This window comes from Procambarus clarkii, chromosome 58 (genome assembly GCF_040958095.1).
Source record: "Procambarus clarkii isolate CNS0578487 chromosome 58, FALCON_Pclarkii_2.0, whole genome shotgun sequence".
NCBI lineage: Eukaryota > Metazoa > Arthropoda > Malacostraca > Decapoda > Cambaridae > Procambarus > Procambarus clarkii.
In genome coordinates, this window is record NC_091207.1 from 10,518,165 (window position 1) to 10,527,583 (window position 9,419).

A 9,419-nucleotide genomic window follows, 5' to 3' on the forward strand; every position below is an offset into this window, starting at 1 on the left:
CCTAACACACTATACAACTGACCTAACACCAATACAACTGACCTAACACCAATACAACTGACCTAACACCAATACAACTGACCTAACACAATACAACTGACCTAACACACTATACAACTGACCTAACACACAATACAACTGACCTAACACACAATACAACTGACCTAACACACTATACAACTGACCTAACACAATACAACTGACCTAACACTATACAACTGACCTAACACACTATACAACTGACCTAACACAATACAACTGACCTAACACACTATACAACTGACCTAACACAATACAACTGACCTAACACACTATACAACTGACCTAACACAATACAACTGACCTAACACAATACAACTGACCTAACACACTATACAACTGACCTAACACACAATACAACTGACCTAACACACAATACAACTGACCTAACACACTATACAACTGACCTAACACAATACAACTGACCTAACACACTATACAACTGACCTAACACAATACAACTGACCTAACACACTATACAACTGACCTAACACACTATACAACTGACCTAACACACTATACAACTGACCTAACACACTATACAACTGACCTAACACACAATACAACTGACCTAACACACAATACAACTGACCTAACACACAATACAACTGACCTAACACACTATACAACTGACCTAACACACTATACAACTGACCTAACACACAATACAACTGACCTAACACACAATACAACTGACCTAACACACTATACAACTGACCTAACACACAGTACAACTGACCTAACACACAATACAACTGACCTAACACACAATACAACTGACCTAACACACTATACAACTGACCTAACACACTATACAACTGACCTAACACACTATACAACTGACCTAACACACTATACAACTGACCTAACACACTATACAACTGACCTAACACAATACAACTGACCTAACACAATACAACTGACCTAACACACTATACAACTGACCTAACACACAATACAACTGACCTAACACACTATACAACTGACCTAACACACTATACAACTGACCTAACACACAATACAACTGACCTAACACACAATACAACTGACCTAACACACTATACAACTGACCTAACACACTATACAACTGACCTAACACACTATACAACTGACCTAACACACTATACAACTGACCTAACACAATACAACTGACCTAACACAATACAACTGACCTAACACACTATACAACTGACCTAACACACAATACAACTGACCTAACACACTATACAACTGACCTAACACACTATACAACTGACCTAACACACTATACAACTGACCTAACACACTATACAACTGACCTAACACACTATACAACTGACCTAACACACAATACAACTGACCTAACACACAATACAACTGACCTAACACACAATACAACTGACCTAACACACAATACAACTGACCTAACACACAATACAACTGACCTAACACACAATACAACTGACCTAACACACTATACAACTGACCTAACACACAATACAACTGACCTAACACACAATACAACTGACCTAACACACAATACAACTGACCTAACACAATACAACTGACCTAACACACAATACAACTGACCTAACACAATACAACTGACCTAACACACAATACAACTGACCTAACACACAATACAACTGACCTAACACACTATACGTATAAATCAGGTCTCCAGTAACATTATTTAAGCTGATAATTTACTAAGTGTAATTAAAGCAATTCGACGTTATTGCTGTGTTTTATTGCGCCTAACATCCTACTCTCTATACTTGTATATGTAATATTATTATTATTATTATTATTATTGTTATTATTATTATTATTATTATTATTAGCTGTACCCGGCCACGTGTTGCTGTGGCTCAGCAAAGCATGTGTGCTTCTGAGCCACAGCAGCCCTCCCCATGTCCCCCCTATCCTCCCCATTCCCCCCTTCCCCGTCCCCTCGTCCTCCCCACCATCCCGCACTCCCCTGTCCCCTAGTTATTTCCTCCGTTCTCCACTTCCCCGTCCCCTCGTCCTCCCCACCATCCCGCACTCCCCTGTCCCCTAGTTCTTTCCTCCGTTCTCCACTTCCCCGTCCCCTCGTCCTCCCCACCATCCCGCACTCCCCTGTCCCCTAGTTCTTTCCTCCGTTCTCCACTTCCCCGTCCCCTCGTCCTCCCCACCATCCCGCACTCCCCTGTCCCCTAGTTCTTTCCTCCGTTCTCCACTTCCCCGTCCCCTCGTCCTCCCCACCATCCCGCACTCCCCTGTCCCCTAGTTCTTTCCTCCGTTCTCCACTTCCCCGTCCCCTCGTCCTCCCCACCATCCCGCACTCCCCTGTCCCCTAGTTCTTTCCTCCGTTCTCCACTTCCCCGTCCCCTCGTCTTCCCCACCATTCCCCATTCCCTCACCTAATGCGTTCCCAAATGATCTGATGTTCGCATCAGAAAAACGGGAACATCAAATGATCTGATGTTCGCATCAGAAAAACGGGAACATCAAATGATCTGATGTTCGCATCAGAAAAACGGGAACATCAAATGATCTGATGTTCGCATCAGAAAAACGGGAACATCAAATGATCTGATGTTCGCATCAGAAAAACGGGAACATCAAATGATCTGATGTTCGCATCAGAAAAACGGGAACATCAAATGATCTGATGTTCGCATCAGAAAAACGGGAACATCAAATGATCTGATGTTCGCATCAGAAAAACGGGAACATCAAATGATCTGATGTTCGCATCAGAAAAACGGAAACATCAAATGATCTGATGTTCGCATCAGAAAAACGGGAACATCAAATGATCTGATGTTCGCATCACTGAAAAATAAAAACCAGTTAAAAAAACAAAATGAAAATCCATAAAAAAATAAAAAAATAAACGATTCTCACAAAATGAATAGTATAGTAAACAACACAGCTCAATTCCAATGCAATGTCACACAAAATAATTCAGTCAAAATGAAAATAAATCGAAATCTATGAAAATTCAATTTATCAATGCAATCGGAAACATTGAAATGGAATTGTAACATATTTAGTATAGCGTGTGTTGCTATTACGTCCAACTGATGGTGCTGTTTAAACAAAAATATGTTTTTACCTGTCACAGGTGTGGCATCTATATATTAGGTATATAAAAACGTGCGTCCTCGAATGCTACGCTGTGTCAAAATTTCAAAGTAATCGGTGAAGAACTTTCGGAGATTAGCGATTTTGAACAAACGAATATTTACATTTTTATTTATATAGATATTATTATTATTATTATTATTATTATTATTATTATTATTATTATTATTATTATTATTATTATTTTCAAGATGCATTAGATAGGTTACCCGGCGGTCCCCGAGTCTCTCTCTCTCTCTTTTTCTCTCTCTCTCTATTTCTCTTTCTGTCTCTCATTCTCACTCTCTCCCTCTCTGCTTCTCTTTCTGTCTTTCTCATTCTCACTCTCTGTCTTATTCTCTCTCTCTCTCTCTCTCTCTCTCTCTCTCTCTCTCTCTCTCTCTCTCTCTCTCCCTCTCTCTGTCTCACTCTTTTTTTCTAACCAAGACTGGGGTTCATAAGGGCTGTCAAATGATGTACCTGGTGAAACTGCAAGCAAGAGCTGTAATCCTACCTTAGCTCAGTTGAAACCTACTCCTATACACCCATTTATTTTATGAGTCTGTTATATGCATCAGTAGGAATAGGCTTTATTCATTAACAATATTAGGTGACAATCATATAAGAGGAGGAGCCTGTAGCCAAGTGTGTGCCAGAGCCTTCATGTGATCTTGGTACCAGAGAGTGGCACCAAGCCTCATTCTAAGGGAACAACTAGAGTGGCACCAAGCCTCATTCTAAGGGAACAACTAGAGTGGCACCAAGCCTCATTCTAAGGGAACAACTAGAGTGGCACCAAGCCTCATTCTAAGGGAACAACTAGAGTGGCACCAAGCCTCATTCTAAAGGAACAACAAGAGAGGAAGCTGTGGAGGAAGAGAGGAAGATTACCACGAAGGCCAAAAGAACGAAGTTGGGACAGAATGTGATACCGCCAGGCTGTGTCGTACGCCTTTTCCAGGTTAAAAAGGACGGCAACAACGGAGGTCTTCGCAGCAAAAGCAGTACGAATATAGACCTCCAAGTTCACCAGGACATCAGTCGTCCTGCGGCACTTGTGAAAACAAAATTGAGAAGGGGAGAGGAGGTGATGGTGTTCCAAGAACCCCATCAGACAGACATTGCCCACACGTAAAAAGAGTTTGCAGACGCAACTCGTGAGGGCAATGTGGTGAAAGTCCTTAAGGGATGACCCTATTGACCCAGTCTTCCGAACAGGAAGAACCACCGCCTGGAGCCAGTCCTCAGGGACTGACGACGACTCCCAGATACGATGATACAGATTCAGTAAATATTGAGACGTGCACTGTTACGGCCGCTTGGTCCAGTAACCGGGTTCTTGCTGTTATAACCTCTTCCTCTATACCCAACCCCAAGTTGGTGGTGGTAAGCTTTCAAGAACTGGCTGTGTCTAGTAGTAGTGTTATGAATAAACAGAGGCGGGGGGGGGATAAGCACTACACAATTACCTTTACCAATATATTAACACCTTCACCACTATATATATATATATATATATATATATATATATATATATATATATATATATATATATATATATATATATATATATATATATATATTAAAGTGTTACTACACCTATTTACACCAGTGTGTCTTTCACGCAGGACACAGTACAAGAGCAGTGTTCATCAGTCCCGGTGAATCCACTCTCCAGGTACACGTCGTCCACTCCTAATGGTAAACACCGGCGAGTTCACCTTCAACACGGGCCAGTCCTCACACACTGTATGTTCATACACGATGTGCCAGTACCCCGCCTCCACTCTCCAGGTACACGCTGGCAGAGGGTTCAGCAACACGCTGACAGGGGTCTCAAACAATCATATACTAAGGTACCGAGCACCCTGGCGGAAGAGTCTAGTGGCTTGCTAGCAGCACTTCACGACACACACAACACTTTCATCGTGTAACTCTTCCTGGCCAATCTTGGGTACGTCGGTCCATACAACACTGCATACATCACTAGCTAACACACTGATCTAACCGACGGCGGCCACTTACTCCTCACACAGGACCAGATCAAGAGTTCAGGACTGCCCAAGGTGAAATGCCCTCCTCAGTGCAAGCGCCTGCTTACATCACCTCTGTGAACATAAAACGTCATTAGTTAGACAGACGGTACACTGGGTGACACTAGGATAACACCCATCCACCTGGGAATTGAAATTGTAACTTGTAGCCACAACCTAGATGGCGTTGATTACAATACGTCACCCACCAGAGGTCATCCACATCGACCTCTCCTTCTAACTGAGGCAGGAAACCGGGGCCGTTCATTGATACCACACCACCCTCAACAGATGGCGTTGTCTACGTAGCTCCCAATACTAGGCGGAGCTGGAGTGCTGACCCATAAATGGCGCTGAAATCGCCACTCTATACTCCAGTGACGGTGTTGATACCGTAACATGCATGAAAGAAGATGGTGAAGCATCTCATAATGAATATAATCTGAGCCCGCTGCAGTAGAACTGCAGAGAGCCAGAGCTGACTAAAGTTCGGAGAGAGAGAGACGGGGTCGTTATAGGGAAGTAGGAGATGAGTGCGGAAATCAAAGGGAAGAGATTCAAGAACGGGCTTACGAAAAAGGAAGGATTGAGGAAGATGAGAACCAGAGCTAATAGTCGAAAAGTGGGAACCCAGTTTGTTGACCCGCGACCGTCACTGGATCTGCCACAAGAGTACCACGGAGGTTACAAGAGTTGTTACATTCATGTACAGCCACTAGTACGCGTAGCGTTTCGGGCAGGTCGCTGGAATACGATCCCCTGCCGCGAAGAATCGTTTTTTCATCCAAGTACACATTTTAATGTTGCGTTAAAGAGAGGCTACAGTTAAGGAATTGCTCCCAGTAAATCCTCCCCGGCCAGGATACGAACCCATGACATAGCGCTCGCGGAACGCCAGGCGAGTGTCTTACCACTACACCACGGAGACTGTAAGGTGAACTGTAAGGAGGTGAAGGACTGATGAGACATCTGGAACAAACTTACCCGCTATCTTCCAGATTTTCTTCCAGATCTGCAGCAGAGGAGTATCGGACGTAATGGTGGAGACATAAGATTTCCAGCTCTCATGTTTAGCTGTATGGATGGTCCTACGGGCCACCGCACTCGCCTACCAAAACAAATTAAAGGAATCAGACGTTTGCCGGCGGCGGTGTTTCTTCCAGGCTGCACACTTAGCGGACAGCCCGAGCACAGTCTGCACGCCACCAGGGAACACACTTCCTCGTGCCCCGGGAGGTAGAGCCAGCAATAGAGCGGAGGGCAGCGTCGAAGACGGTGTCATGATAAAGGAGGAGGGCTCGAGGGAGCGGCAGAGAGGAAAAGTCGGAAAGAGTAGCATTAATTGTGAATAGATTCCAATCAGTCTTGGCTAACCGCCACCTAGGGAAGGAGAGGGGGGGAGGGTGAAAAGAGAAAAAGGTGACAAGGATGGGGAAATGATCAGTGTTATGGAGGTCATCAAGAACCCGCCACTTAAGATCTAACTAAAGAGAAGACGAGCAGAGAGAAAGATCAAGACAGGAGAGGGGACGAGTACAGGAGTCCACATGAGTGGCTTCACAAAAATTCAGAAGAGACACAGAAGAATAGAGGACAAATGGTTCGAGAAGACGGCCTCGGGTGTTTGTCAGAGCATCACCCCGGAGGGTGTGTCGACTGTTACAATCACCCAAAAGGAGCACCGGCTCTGGTAAGGAGTCCAACAGGTTACACACAGAAATCACAATTGTGTGATGCATCAAATGAACAAATCCACAAGGGCCGTGACGAGGATTCGAACCTGCGTCCGAGAGAAGTAAGGGCAAAAAGGGAGAACGGCCTATTGACATAGCTCGAGTGCAGGGGGGGGAGTTGTGTAAAACCCTGGTTTGTGTCTCGGAGAGGCTGCAGGATCCAGTAAGTTCAGAAGAACTTTGGTTTCAACTCCTTTTGACCATGCCATAGTTCAGTCGATTAAGGCAGCGTCTGGAATACTCTTGGATGCAGGTTCGAATCCTCGTCACGGCCCTTGTGGATTTGTTTAGTCCAACAGGTGTTTAAGATCAGGAAGAAAAGTGGAACATTTGGGGGGGGGGAGATAAATTGAACAAATCGTATACCATTTACTCACAAAGATACGAGCCACAGAACATTGGGTGGGCGACGGAAAAAGTAGAGAGATGAAGGGAATATCAGTACGAGTCAAGAGAGGAGTAGAGTTATGGGCCCCAGCAGGAGCTGGATGGCAGAGAAAGAAATAACCAGGAAAGTGACCAGGACGAGCACCAAGCATCGGCTCTGTGGTGTTGCGTGTTGCTGGGGAAGTCTTGCTTGTACAGTTGATATAAAGCCATTGCTTACTTACTGACTTTAATACTCATAATGATACATGACTTCCAGCGTCCAAGGCTGGCGTCCTGCACACCTCTGTTGTTTACCACCGCTGGCGTCCTGCACACCTCTGTTGTTTACCACCGCTGGCGTCCTGCACACCTCTGTTGTTTACCACCGCTGGCGTCCTGCACACCTCTGTTGTTTACCACCGCTGGCGTCCTGCACACCTCTGTTGTTTACCACCGCTGGCGTCCTGCACACCTCTGTTGTTTACCACCGCTGGCGTCCTGCACACCTCTGTTGTTTACCACCGCTGGCGTCCTGCACACCTCTGTTGTTTACCACCGCTGGCGTCCTGCACACCTCTGTTGTTTACCACCGCTGGCGTCCTGCACACCTCTGTTGTTTACCACCGCTGGCGTCCTGCACACCTCTGTTGTTTACCACCGCTGGCGTCCTGCACACCTCTGTTGTTTACCACCGCTGGCGTCCTGCACACCTCTGTTGTTTACCACCGCTGGCGTCCTGCACACCTCTGTTGTTTACCACCGCTGGCGTCCTGCTCACCTCTGTTGGTTACCAACGCTGGCGTCCTGCACACCTCTGTTGTTTACCACCGCTGGCGTCCTGCACACCTCTGTTGTTTACCACCGCTGGCGTCCTGCACACCTCTGTTGTTTACCACCGCTGGCGTCCTGCTCACCTCTGTTGGTTACCAACGCTGGCGTCCTGCACACCTCTGTTGTTTACCACCGCTGGCGTCCTGCACACCTCTGTTGTTTACCACCGCTGGCGTCCTGCACACCTCTGTTGTTTACCACCGCTGGCGTCCTGCACACCTCTGTTGTTTACCACCGCTGGCGTCCTGCACACCTCTGTTGTTTACCACCGCTGGCGTCCTGCACACCTCTGTTGTTTACCACCGCTGGCGTCCTGCACACCTCTGTTGTTTACCACCGCTGGCGTCCTGCACACCTCTGTTGTTTACCACCGCTGGCGTCCTGCACACCTCTGTTGTTTACCACCGCTGGCGTCCTGCACACCTCTGTTGTTTACCACCGCTGGCGTCCTGCACACCTCTGTTGTTTACCACCGCTGGCGTCCTGCACACCTCTGTTGTTTACCACCGCTGGCGTCCTGCACACCTCTGTTGTTTACCACCGCTGGCGTCCTGCACACCTCTGTTGTTTACCACCGCTGGCGTCCTGCACACCTCTGTTGTTTACCACCGCTGGCGTCCTGCACACCTCTGTTGTTTACCACCGCTGGCGTCCTGCACACCTCTGTTGTTTACCACCGCTGGCGTCCTGCACACCTCTGTTGTTTACCACCGCTGGCGTCCTGCACACCTCTGTTGTTTACCACCGCTGGCGTCCTGCTCACCTCTGTTGGTTACCAACGCTGGCGTCCTGCACACCTCTGTTGTTTACCACCGCTGGCGTCCTGCACACCTCTGTTGTTTACCACCGCTGGCGTCCTGCACACCTCTGTTGTTTACCACCGCTGGCGTCCTGCTCACCTCTGTTGGTTACCAACGCTGGCGTCCTGCACACCTCTGTTGTTTACCACCGCTGGCGTCCTGCACACCTCTGTTGTTTACCACCGCTGGCGTCCTGCACACCTCTGTTGTTTACCACCGCTGGCGTCCTGCACACCTCTGTTGTTTACCACCGCTGGCGTCCTGCACACCTCTGTTGTTTACCACCGCTGGCGTCCTGCACACCTCTGTTGTTTACCACCGCTGGCGTCCTGCACACCTCTGTTGTTTACCACCGCTGGCGTCCTGCACACCTCTGTTGTTTACCACCGCTGGCGTCCTGCACACCTCTGTTGTTTACCACCGCTGGCGTCCTGCTCACCTCTGTTGGTTACCAACGCTGGCGTCCTGCACACCTCTGTTGTTTACCACCGCTGGCGTCCTGCACACCTCTGTTGTTTACCACC

The 9,419-nt window shown here is 47.1% G+C and overlaps 1 protein-coding gene across 1 annotated transcript in view; it reads left to right on the forward strand.

Annotated features, from left to right (window-relative positions):
- LOC123768050 (proline-rich protein HaeIII subfamily 1-like) overlaps nt 1-7,655 on the forward strand; it is a 29,066-nt gene extending 21,411 nt beyond the window's left edge. Inside the window, exons 3-4 of the transcript XR_011223184.1 lie at nt 4,758-5,845; nt 6,112-7,655. The gene's annotated coding sequence lies outside the window, so the exon portion shown is untranslated. The remainder of the gene's footprint in view (nt 1-4,757; nt 5,846-6,111) is intronic.
- Nucleotides 7,656-9,419: the final 1,764 nt, after the last annotated feature.